The 12922-nt window shown below is 42.2% G+C and overlaps 1 long non-coding RNA gene across 1 annotated transcript; it reads right to left on the bottom strand.

Moving 5' to 3' along the window:
* Positions 1-1821: 1821 nt before the first annotated feature.
* Positions 1822-10150, bottom strand: LOC129157124 (uncharacterized). Its single transcript, XR_008560477.2, has 3 exons — positions 9031-10150; positions 2092-2196; positions 1822-1958 (listed from the first exon to the last, which is right to left on the bottom strand). It is a non-coding gene; the product is annotated as an uncharacterized lncRNA (long non-coding RNA).
* Between the last annotated feature and the right edge of the window lie 2772 nt (positions 10151-12922).

The raw sequence follows: 12922 nt of genomic DNA, 5'->3' as shown, positions 1-12922 counted from the left end.
TTGGGTTTTGTGTGTGTGTGTGTGTGTGTGTGGGGGGGGGGGGGGGGGGGGGCTCTGTGTCCTCATGTTTGTTTCTCCAGCTCTTTTCACTCCCCTGTCCTGTCAAACCTCCTCCGTTCATCCTGTTCTAGAAAATCTAATGCTTCCTCTCTCTCTCTCTCTTTCTTCCCCTCCTTCCTCTTTCTCAGTTCTCTTTCCTTGTCCCTGCCACCCCCTCTGTCTCCCTCCGACAGTCTTTCTGGCCTCTCTGTCTCCTTCTCCTCACAGTTGGACTCATGTGGGACTGATTGAGCTTAAGGATCGAGCCCTCATCAAAGGCAGAGTGTGGTTGAATGCTAGCAAGCCACAGAGGCTCCGATCTCTCGATGGTTAATCAGCCTCCCTTTTCTCCCTTTCTTCCTCCTCCTCCCCTTCTTCACTCTGCAGCCCGGCATCACTCCAGCAGCATGCTCATGCAACACAGCCACCCTCTTCCTTTTCTGTTTTACTCTTCTTCCTTCCTCCAGCCTCTACACACATCAGTATTATGCTTCTTTTACTGCTGCCCTTTTCTTCCCATTCATCTCATTTAGTGCTAGCGCACTTCTTCATGTCCTCCATCATTCATTTCAGTCATTCACAAATGCTCTTTCCTCTTCCTCAGTCCCTCTTCAGGCTCAGCTCCAAGCCAAGAGGCTGTGGTTCGACTCCCCTCTTCATCTTCTTGCTTTTCTACCAATCACCATCCTCAAATAACTAATGACACAATAACTCACTCACTCCCTTTGAACAGGTGTTCAAACACTTTTCAAACTTGTTCAGGTGTAAAAACAGCACACTGATGTGAAAGAATTTACTAATTTGTGCACAAAATGTTGATTTTGAGTTTTTTTAAGGTTTTTGACCATTTCCATGAAAACCTAAACCATCATAAAACAATGAACTACTTTTTTGGTATTTTTTAACTTATAAAACGTAGATTAAATAAATAAAAAATGATTAACATTTTCCACATTCAGTCTGTAAAGAGTTAAAGATATCGGCCAGAGGCAAAATTCCTTTGAATGGCAGATGAAAAAGGTTTTTGGATTTTCGCGGCTGGAATTTTAAGAAAATCTGATGTTTGTTACTGGCGCGGGAAAAACAGAAACTAACTTCCGGTCTGGTGACGTTTCAGAAGGAGATCTGCTAAAACAGCGATAGTAAACGACCCCCGACTCTGGCGTTTCTGCGTTGTCACACTTGTTCTTTACCGGAGTTAACACGGTTAGTGCTGCGACAGTCATGCTAACGGGACTCGTCTGGATCCCAGAAGTGTGGTTCTAAATGTATTTATGGATGTAGGTTATTATTTTTTGATCAAGCCTATTTTAGTTAAAAATACGTGTAGGACACGGACATATGGCTCAGACCTTTAGCTGCAGCTGTAAACGCAATTTTCTGTTTTAATTAGGAACACGATAGTAAACAAAATACAGTGATTTACCATGCTAGCAACTGCAGCTACCTAGTATGACGTGTGTGAGTGACGTATGCAAAACACTTCTTCACTGCCTGGAGGTGAGGATTTTGATTTTCTGTAATGATTTATGACTAAATTCCTTAACAAAATGAAAAACTGAATCCAGTTCATATGTATATCGACGGTAAAGTTGTCATGTCTCGTGGAATGTGTTTAACCCAAGACATGCAGTAATCTGACTCGACGAGCAGGTAGGATGAAATTAAAGTCTTTATTTACCAACTGGAACAAAAGGTGCACAGGGAAGTCCTGTGGAGAGGGTGAGCAGTAGCTTGAGTCCATAAATGTTCGGGGAGAACGAGGTGAGGAAGCCGAGGTGAGCTCAAGTCAGTCCAGGGGTGATCAGGAAACAGGTTAGACAGCGGAAGGGATCCAACCAAGCACAGCGGAGGAGGATGGGACGTGGTGTGAATGCCCAGTCAGCAAAACAGCAGGTTGAGGCAGGTTGAATAGAATTCTGGAGAGAACAAACAACATCCAGATTTCAGGGTAATCCAAAGAGTAATCAGAGCGGTCCAAGTTCAATAATCCTTAATATCCATTATTCGAGTGACGAGTTCACAAAAACAAGAACGAGTGGCTGGAACTACCTATACAGGAGCAATCATCCGGCGTAATGAGATGTCACCATCCTCCTTTTATACCCGCGTCCCTGATTGGAGATGTTCTGCAGCTGCGGCCCCCTCCACTGTCACCTGTGGAAGATCAGTCAGATAGAGTGAGATGGGGTGATGTCACTCACCTCGGCTCAGGAACATCACAAAAGTGTAGTTATACTGTATTTCTACAATTTTAATGCGGAGTCTGGCCACTACCTTTAAAAGAACTGAGATTTTTTTCAATATTTGAATTGATAAAGTTATTTTAATTCTACTTCTAAGCTTGTCTACTAATAAATTATTTTCTTGAGCTTCCCAGATTGGTGGCTGGAGGTGCAGCAGTTGGTGTAAAGGGAGAAGAGCAGAGGGGAGAGGACGCAGCCTTGGGGGACGCCCATGTTAATGGTCAGAGTGTCTGAGACATACCGTCCCAGCTTCACGTGCTGTCTCCTATCTGTCAGGAAGTGGGTGACAGCTTGTCCCTGAGGAGAGCTGGGTAAGCTGTGAAGGAAATCCATGAACAGGATCCTAGCATGGGCTCCTGGTAAGTCCAGGTGTGCAGGATCAAATGAAGGGTTAGGTTGGTTGCTTCATCTACAGATCTATTGGTTCTGTTGGCAAACTGCAGGGGGTACAGTAGGTCATTATAATATATCCAATGACATTCCCAGAATAGAGAGGATGTTTAATTCTTCAACAAGTTCTAAGTTTGTTTCTAAAGGATTGGGACTAAAATACCTTAAAAGGAATCCATCCAGAAAGCATCCAATCTGATCTCCAAACCATTCCAGCTGATTTATTTCAATGAGGACGAGCAGTGACTGCACTCTGACCTTCTTTAAGATGATGCAACGGAAAGCAGAGCTCTGGGTTTTTCATTTGTCCAAATAACCAGGAGAAAAATCTTTGGGTTGTTAGTTGAATCTGTGGTTTGTAGGTGTTGCCTGACAGTCTGGACCGACATCACTGCTGGATGGTTTTACAGCGTGTGTCTGCTGCAGCAAGAATATTAAACTTTACATTCAATAGTGTGACACATGCTACTATAAAGATTCACAAATAGTGTAGTATGTAATATTTAATATTATGAACATTTTCTTTTCAGAGATTTGTTTCTTTTCTCTGATCTTTTGTTTATGAAAGAGGAATAAAAAATGAAAAGTTTCTGAAAATCAACAAACTTTTTTACGTTAAAGCAGGGGTCTGTAGCATATGTACAATCTTTCAGTTAATAATAATAATATGTTTCATTTAAAAAGCACCTTTCTGATCACTCAAGGACTCTGTACAGAATAAAAACACAAATCACTCACAAAAGTAGACATAAGTATAACATAAGCAAAACAAATAAACAAAGATAACTAACAAGGCACTCTAAAATTCAAGGTTGTTATATGGTTATGAAGAGGTGAGTTTTGAGTTGTTTTTTGAATTCTGTGAATGAGTTAATGTTCTTGATGTGAGGGGGAAGGGAGTTCCAGAGTTTGGGAGCGGTGCAGCTGAAGGCTCTACTCCCCATGGTGCTGAGACTGAAGGAGGGCACAGAGAGATGAGTGGAGGAGGAGGACCTGAGGGAACGGGATGAGGTGACGATGTGAACGAGATCTGTGAGGTAGTGAGGGGCGAGATTATAGATGGCCTTGAAGGTGAGAAGGAGAATCTTGAAGTCAATCCTGGTGTGCACTGGAAGCCAATGGAGCTAAATCCCTTTTCAATTTTTCTGAATGAACTTTGACTCCTGCACACAGCATATTCGTAGAAGAGTAGACGCCGCACCAACTGCTACTGCCTATGTTTGGCCGCATTTCGGGTTCTACTTTCTATAAACTCTATGGTTAACAGGATGTTTAAGCTAGGCTTTAACTCCGGAAACGCTCCATGGAAATCTGGAGCTAGAACGGCGAAAGAACGCGTTCATAAATCCGTTCACGCACGCCAGGACGAATACACTCACTTTTACATTCGTCAGGCAAAATACGAACGAGTTCAGTTCACGTTCACGAAAAAACGAACAAATTCACGAACGACAGTTCAATGAATGCGTTCGGGCACAACACTGCCCAGACTCCTCTGGACACGTCCAAACCGTCTCATGATTACTTAGGTAAAAGGCTGCTGAGGTTGGGACCACCAAGTAAGAAACTGAGGAGGACCAAAAGGGAGGTGAAAGAGGACTTTAGTTAGTTGATGTGAGGGTAGAGGATGCAGAAGGCAGGACAAAATGGAGACAGAAGATTGGCCGTGGCGACTCCTGAAGGGACAAGCCCAAAGAGAAAAGACATCACACATTCACTGATTTAGATCTGGAAATTAAGTTGTTAAAAAAAGTCTTAAATATATTTATTATACATTAAGTTTAGTTAAACGCAAATACATTCTAGGTCAAAGTTGGTGCACATGACATAACCTAGTGTATCAAATTGGTAGCCCTTCTTGTGGCTCAATAATTGGGAAGTAACTCTCAGCTTCGCAAAGGTTGAAGAGCCCTGGGCTAAAACATGTCTGATGTAGCGTAAGGTTGAACGCTACACTAATCACTTAGCTCCAAAACATAAAAGATAATTCCTTTTCGTTCCCTCTCCCCTCTTCCACAGTTAAAGCTTGAAGTTTACACTGACATTAATTCAATGCAGGTCGAGTTAGCATTCAAGCTAGGTTAGTGTGCTAAGCTGACTGTAGGTGAGTGCATCACCCCAGAGTGCATGCTGGGAAGCGGAAACATTCTTGTTGATCGACAGCTCCCTCTTGTGGCTACTCACTAGTCAACGCTCTAGGGTCACGTAATCATTCGTTTTGCTATAGAGGTCAGGTGATGGACTTCAAAGAACAGAGTCAGATAGTAAATTTAAGCATTTTTTTAGTTACTGCAAGTATTTTAGAACTACACACGCCAGCTTTAAATTTTATTTGCATTATAAAAGAAACATAAAAAAAACAATCCTCCCTTTATTCCTACGGTTGTATGAAATATCAAACATAAATAGTTTTAGTGGTTATGGTTTAAAATGCAGTTCACCATCCTGGATGCTACCCGTCTGTCTCGGCCTGTTTACCATATTGTGTGCCTAAAAGGATGTGTCATGATGAAGCCTAACCAAAGATTGATGTGTCATCCTTATGTTTGGCTGTGGTTCTTTTATTGTTGAAGAGAAATATCTTTGACTCATGACCTTGCTGGCTGGCTGGTTTTGGGCAGCAAAGCCACGGACTCCAGTCTGGTTTGACTTTCATTTGGGGACTATATTTGGCAGAGCAGGACGATGAGCTACGACTGCTAAGAGGGATTTCTTTAGAGTATCAAACTTAAGATCCTACTGACGAAATGAGAGGTGTCGATTTCTGATGTCATCTGGAAAGTTGTGCAGGTTGTCTTAAATATCCCAGATGCTCACATTTTTTTTTCTCAAAAACAAAACAAATATTACATTTTACAGGGAAAACATTATGGTATGTAATAAAATGTCTCTTGTTCAGGCTTGTTAAATTATACAGATGTGTCTTTCTGCTGCCAGATGTAGAATTTTAAAACAAACATGATTCCTGTTTGGTTTTGTGCTAGCGTTGGCATTTATAAACATAAATCACTCAGAGCATAAACTCAATCCGTAATGCAGCAAACCCCATGTAGGAATCTGCACATGTTTATCCTCCCGGTTGTCATTTCTCCTCTGCTCATGTATCATTACCTTCACACTCAGCCACGCACCATATCTGGCCCGTGTCCTGTCTTTGTTGTGTGAGGTTGTCTGAATCCACCAGATGGGGGGGGTGCGGGGGGGGGGGGGGGGGGGGGGTGACCAGGACTCAGACCACCGCACATGTTTCTAATTCCCCCTCTCAGACCTCGCCTCTCCTCTTTTGGCCTCCTCTTGCCCTTCCATCTGTCTTCCACTTCTTTTCCATCTTTGTTTCTCTTCATGTCCACCAAATTACCCATTGGACCTACTGTTTGTCTATCTGCAGCCATGCCTGTCTGTGTTGGCTGAAACCACCCCCTAGTCTGAGCCAACACCATGGGAGACCACTTCTGACATTTTACCCTGCAGAGTCTCCTTTTTGCTCATGTACACGGACAATTTGTTGTCATAATGGAACATGCATGCATGAATGCTTCACTTCTTTAATGCTCCATCAAATAATAACAATAATAAAAGTGAAGTGAAAAGGTGCAGTGTTTTTTAAAGGATGTACTTTCAACTTATTTATACTTAAACGTTTTGTTTTTATAATTTTTTTCAGGGACAATGAGTCATCTGTTCTCAGCTAAACTGACTGATCAGCTTCACATGTTTCCAGACAATGCGGTCAAAAGCTAAACATTGTTGTTGCATTCTGTAATAAAGAGAGGAAACCTAGAAAACCAAAAGCCCTCTGAGGAAAAGTTGTTAATATCCCATCGGCAGTAAATTAACTGAACATACTCGCTCTTTTATTTATTTATTTATTTCTTGTCTAGTAATGATCTTTTCACCACCACTGAAGCAGTGAGACATCGTGGTCATAAAACTGCTGACAGGAACGTTAAAGAAAACACACACTACACATTGTACATGTGCTTGGCTTGTGCTCGGCTTTGGGGTGATCTATGACCTGTAGGTGGATGTATTTATACATGTATGTATCTATAGGTGAGAGAAATAAACCCAGGAAGCGTTCGAGTCGTGCTCAGAAACTGTGGTTTCGCAGGAGACATGTTGAAATGATGGAAATGTGGAGAGAGAAACAAACACCAGGAGACAGAAGCCATGACTCACTTCACCAGTGAAAATAATCTCAGAGCAGAATTAACAAACCAAATGGACAAAAGGTGAGAATCTTTGTATATATGTCCGGTCTGAGCCAGCGCCACACACAGACTCATGATGAGGTCCCGGCGATGACAGGGGAGCAGTGACTGCACTAAAGTAATTAGAGACGGTCTGCACAGAGTCACAGTTTAGTCTATAGTGGCCTTAAGAGAGACAGAGTGGGAGTGAGTGCTCAAAGATGAAGGTCAGAAGGAGAAGAACGTAATAAAGATTCTCTCAACAACGCTCTGTGATTGGGTCTGTTTACAACTTTTAAAGGAGACATCTTATAACTTCTTTTCTTAAGTTATAATAGATCTATGGTCTATACAAAACATGTTTATGCGTTCTGTAAAGATGAAATGTAATGTTTCTTTGCACAAAATCCCTCTCACACAAAGTGATCTCAGAGATTTTTGGTCTTCACATTTTCAGTACCTTCCAAAATGAGCCGTTTCAGGGCTCTGTCACTTTAAAGGGGTGGAACAATGAAAAATCATTTTTTAATGATTATTTCTGATATAATCGGCCATTGAGTTTTTCATGCAGGCTGAACATGAAAATAGTCTCCGACAGTGTTGGGAGTAACGCCGTTTAAGTATAACGGCGTTTCTAACGGCGTTCTTTTATAGGTAACGGAATAATCTAATTAATTACTTTTCCTGCCGTTACAACGCCGTTACCGTTACTGGGGACGGAAGGTTGTGCGTTACTATGTGCTTGTCGAACGTTGAGCAACAGGCTTTCTGACCGCCACACTTCAGCTGCAGCCAGGGAGAGAGAGGTGTCGGCGCGCTAGGATGATGTCGACGCCAAAACAACCAAAACAAAGTGGAGACTCACCTCTCACATCAGGAAGAATCTGCGTGTTTCGAGCGTTATCCGTTCTTTCATAATCCGTTGTTGAATTGTGATCGGCAGGAGCTTTCCCAGTTCGCGCCTCACTTTTTACAGCAGCGGCCCACGTCAAGATGTCGTTTCTGTTACCGATAAGGAAATGCGTGCGTGCGTTAAGCAGCGCGGTGTAAGCTGTCATCAGCTGATCAGGAGCTAAGGAGGCAGATGTTTTCATCCAAGAGCCTCACGGCCCGTGAAGAACGAGGAAGACGTGATGAATATCTACGGCTGCAGACTCCCCGCAGATTCGCTGCTGCAGGTGGGAATCTGCAGCAGCGAATCTGCGGGTCTGCAGCCGTGCCCTTCTTGGCGTGACAGCGGGACGTCCCGAAGGTCCGCTCACCTGTTCACCGCTCAGACGTCCTGACCTTCTACCTTCCTAGATCATCCAGCTGTAACCTGTTTCTGATCATGTCTTTAGTCCCGCTGTAACACTGATGCATCAGTCTCACACGTCATGGAGCTCAGGTGTTATCAGAACTACCTGTGTGTGTTTACCACCCAGCTTCAGCTCTTCTGTGGTTGGGTCTGACCCAAGTTAGTAAATAAGTCCTCCATCAGGCTTGTGCCTCTTCTAGTGTCATTTTAAAGGATTTTATTTATTTATTTATTTAACCATTACTAGATTACCAGCAACAGAAATGCTGCTAAAAACACACAATTATGTGAAGCTGGAAAAATTAGAATACTGTGCAAAATTACATTTATTTCTGTAATTTAACTAGACTGAGAGACCGTTTAAAGGCTCGGGAACCTTTACAGGTGTTTCTATTTGCAATTTTAAATTTTAGCTGATTGGGGTCTTGTTAAATATCACACAGTGACCTTTTAATAGTCTAGATTAGTGTAATGTTCCTATTTGTAGTTCCTCCTGTTAAGTGCTTATTTATTGAAATTATTCAGGTTTATAAAAAACATTTGGACATACATTTTATTATGTTCCAGTCATTAGTCATTTATATTTCACTATTGTAGTAATTCTTGCATTCTTTAATGAAAAAAGTAACTAAGTAGTTACTTTTGTTGGTAATTAGTTACTTTTATGATGTTGTAACTCAGTTAGTAACTGAGTTACTTTTTTGACAAAGTAATCAGTAACTATAACTAATTACTTTTTTAAAGTAACGTTCCCAACACTGGTCTCCGACATCTATCTCCTGCTTTAGCTTCTGATAGAAAACAGACCTAGGATTAGAAAATCCTGACAGCGCTATGTCATACTGTCACTTAACACTCATGGACTCACCCATCTTGGCTCACGACAGGAAAGGCTGTTGTTTTAGCGTCCAGAAAATAGCAGAGAACATCTCGGCTAGTAAGAGCTAACTGTTAGCGTTAGCAACTCCACCTCACAGCAGAGCTTCTTCAGGTTTGTCTTCTTTGTGGAGATAAAACTTCAGTGTTGAAAAGCAAACTGACTTAGAAGAAGAGTCACATTTTTGTTATCCAATCTGAGGAGAGATGTCCAAATATCAGGATATAAATCTCCAAATCTTGTCGTGTACCACGCTCAGGGGTGGACTGGCCTATCTGGCATTCTGGCACTATCCCTGTGGGCTGCTTAGCCAAGTGGGCTGCTTGCCCAGCTTAGGCCGACACTACTCCACAGTTGGTGATCTGCAGAACATTAGCTACATGGAATCCTGAAGCCAACAGAGTTTTTCCAGGCATTTTTAGCAAGAAATGTGCAGTAGAGCGATGATGTAGGAGTTGTTTTACCGTGTTAGCATGTAGCTAATGTCCTGCTGATCTGGAAGGCCAGGGCTCCCGGTCGCAGCGGTCTGGCCCTGCTTGTAATTTAACAGTCCCAGTCCATAGATCTCACATTCGGCCTAGAGACGAGTCCGCGGGCGGCAACACACCCCACCCCCACCACTCTCCTAATGGGGAGGGCCGACTGAGGGCCAGCGATTCGTAAAAATGCCAGGGCCGAAATTTGGTCCCAGTCCACCTCTGACCACGCTCTCCTCCGGCTGACTCCTCCATGCTGATTCAGGTTCAGATTTTCATTATCAAAATCAACTAAATAAACATTTGAAATATATGTTGATTGAGGCAATAGAGGCCCACATGGCAGCACAAGAAATGGATTGTATTTTGATGCCCATTAAGAAGAAAAGTTTAGATAACAGTTGACCAAGTCTGCAAAACCAAACCAAAAACACAAACACAAAAAAACATTTATTTTCTGAAGTTCCTGCTTTGCTCCCATTTGAGTTTATTTTCAGCAGCTTTTCTGCAAAGGTATAAAATGAACCACCTTTATGTTTTCTGTTCACAACCAAAACAACATCAGATCATTTCATGAGATAATGGAGGAAAGCTCAGAACTAATCATTTGGACTTAAATAGATTGGATGGCTGTGTTTAAGTTGCCAATGTTTGTTTTAAAATAATAAAGTTTGAGTAGATACATTAAGTTAAACAAAAATAAGCTGTGGTAAATCCTGAGATATTAGCAATTTATCATTTGTTTTTGAGGCACCAGTAAAAAATGATTGTATTTTTTTAAGCTCCTCATTCCAATTCCTCTCCAACCAACATGTGTCCTTTTGCTTAAAACAATCTAAAGATTCAGGTTAGTATGTCAGATTTGGTAGTTTTACTTGGTTCTGCTGCACTCTAGAGGTCAGAAATTCACTGCACGAATAGACTGATAGAATTATGGATGAAAAGTCTTCTAAAATCTAGAAATACCAACAAATAAACCAAAACATGAATGAATTTATTGTGTGTTGTACAAATAATTAGTTCTTCACAAGCTGACAGCAAAAGCAAAATTAAACATTAAAGTTTTCTACCTTTTTCTTAAACTTAAACTGTCATAATTTGTTGATCCAAGAAAAAATGGTTTATCGCTGATGCTTAAATAAACATTCATTTAAAGATCATTGAAAAAAAACCTTATAAAAAAGCTTTCCTTAGGTAATGACGTAGTTAAAAGTAGCCAACCAGCTACAAAATGTCCCGTACTACAATGTAATATAACTCTTGAGTTGTAGAGTTTTAGAAAAACAAGAAATAATAAATAATTCATGTTGTGGGTTTGACATAATGGAGTAGAAAACCGCTTTTTTAAACAGAAATCTAAAATAATAGCAATCATGTTTGATGAGATATAATCTAAAACTGTACAAAGTGGAGAAAACAGCCTCATCAGACATCTGGCTCGCCTTTTTTTGTGTTTTTCCTGCAGCACAGAAAGCAGATCAGAGTAGATTTGGGGGTTTAGGTTCTCTGGATGTGGATCACACTACATCATGTTGAGTTGCATGTTCTAGCTGTCCAACTTGGTTAACGTTGTAATATATTAGAAACCATTAAACTGAGGAAGTTTACTCTGCATGAGTGCCATCCCACCATGCTCTTGCTGAAGTCTGCACATCCTGCTTGTTAATCCAGAATACCCTAATGACTTCTTCTGTGTAGCTGCTTAGCCATGCTGTGAGGTCATCCACGTTTTCACATGCAGCCTGACAAGGGGTGAAAAGTAAGGAGGAAATATAAACTAGATGGGTTGGAAGAGCCTGCAAAGAGTAATGAATCGTGGATCGTCCTTTAACCCTCCCACTGTCCTAATGCGTGTGACCCCGTGAGGAAAGTTGACCACTGAGCAGGGTTGATGGTTTATCCCTTGGGTCCATGTGACAGGGTAAGGAGTGAGCACCACCTCACCCCTGCCACATGGACCTCAAGGGATAAACCATCAATCCTGCTCAACGATCAACTTTCCTCACGGGGTCACCCATAAAGACAGTGGGAGGGTTAAATTCAATTCAATTCAAAGATACTTTATTAATCCCAGAGGGAAATTAGAGTTTCAGTACACACAATTCTGAGATCAGACATACATAGGCAAGACACATGAAAAGAATTGGTGACTGTGGTCATTCTCAACCCGAGTCGCGCAGCCTTAATAGAGAACAGAGGGGTTACATGAGAATTTGGTCAGGTGGAGGAAAAAAAGGCACTTCAGAGTTACCCTCCACAGCGAGGGCAGCTTTGCTATGCAAAAAAACACCTCAGACAGAAATGCAACACACTTCAGGCATTACACAACACAAGTGTCCACTTGGTGGGGTGGTAGGGTTTCGGGACTCTCCTCACGTCAGTGCATGCAGCCACAATAAGCAGCGCTCTTCACCTCAGTCTGGAAAGGGGTGGGAGGTTGTTGTGTTTACAGAGCACAGTGACTCCTGGAACGACTCCGTAGCATTCACAGCTCGCAGTCCCGCCCAGGCCGGGATAGGGAGACAGAGTTGCCATGGCGACGGCAGCATTCCACATTTATTCGGGGGGGGGGGGGGGTATATTCTTTTCAGCCTCACAGGCTCAAGGGCACCAGATTCAGATAAGAAATTGTTTTGGGGCCAGACAGAGATAATTTCTTCTCTGTCAGAGTTCCGCTGGCCCTCAACCTCTCAAAATCCAATAATGGCGTAAATTAATCTATCCCAATCCGTGCTGATTGATCCACTCGCTCCTTGATCGCATCCATCTTTTGTGCCAGAGCCTGAATCTCGGCCAAAGTTCCAAGCTTACGACTCATCTGGACAATTATATGAGTATGTGAATTCACAGTACGGTGCAATCCATCTCTGAGCTCCGGGAGAGAGCCAATATTCCTCGACAAGTCAGGTAACCTCCAAGGCCAAAGAGCAGGAAACCTGACACCAACACCACAAATGTCCAGACGTCTTCAGAATCCTCTACAAACAGCTGGAATAGGCAAATCAGGGGTCACTGTTTCCAGGAGTCCATAATATGCCCAACTGGATCTGTCCCAGAGGGGCACCTGGGAGCCCCTTCTCCCATTCTTATCGTTGAGAAAATTTTGTCAATCGCGTTGAGAGACCAGCTGACCAGGTCCATTTTTAATAATTTCCAGTTTCCAGAAAAAATGTAGAAGCTCCGTACACCCAAAGACAGACAAAGAGCCTTGGGATAAGAAGGGAGGAGGAAAAAAGTGTCTGTACTCTCCAAGAGCCGGAAGAAGAAACATAAGGAAACTGAACTTTAAGTGTCTAATAAACACATTTGTTTTGATAAACCTTGAAAGTTGTCTTTGCAAGTTTGTCTTTTTTACATCTCTGCTAATTCTAGGGGAAATGCCAAGTAAAGTAACGGTAATAATAAAT

This window comes from Nothobranchius furzeri, chromosome 3 (genome assembly GCF_043380555.1).
Source record: "Nothobranchius furzeri strain GRZ-AD chromosome 3, NfurGRZ-RIMD1, whole genome shotgun sequence".
NCBI classification, from domain to species: Eukaryota; Metazoa; Chordata; class Actinopteri; order Cyprinodontiformes; family Nothobranchiidae; genus Nothobranchius; species Nothobranchius furzeri.
The sequence above is the reverse complement of the archived record's forward strand: the minus strand, read 5'-3'. Positions and strand labels throughout refer to the sequence as shown.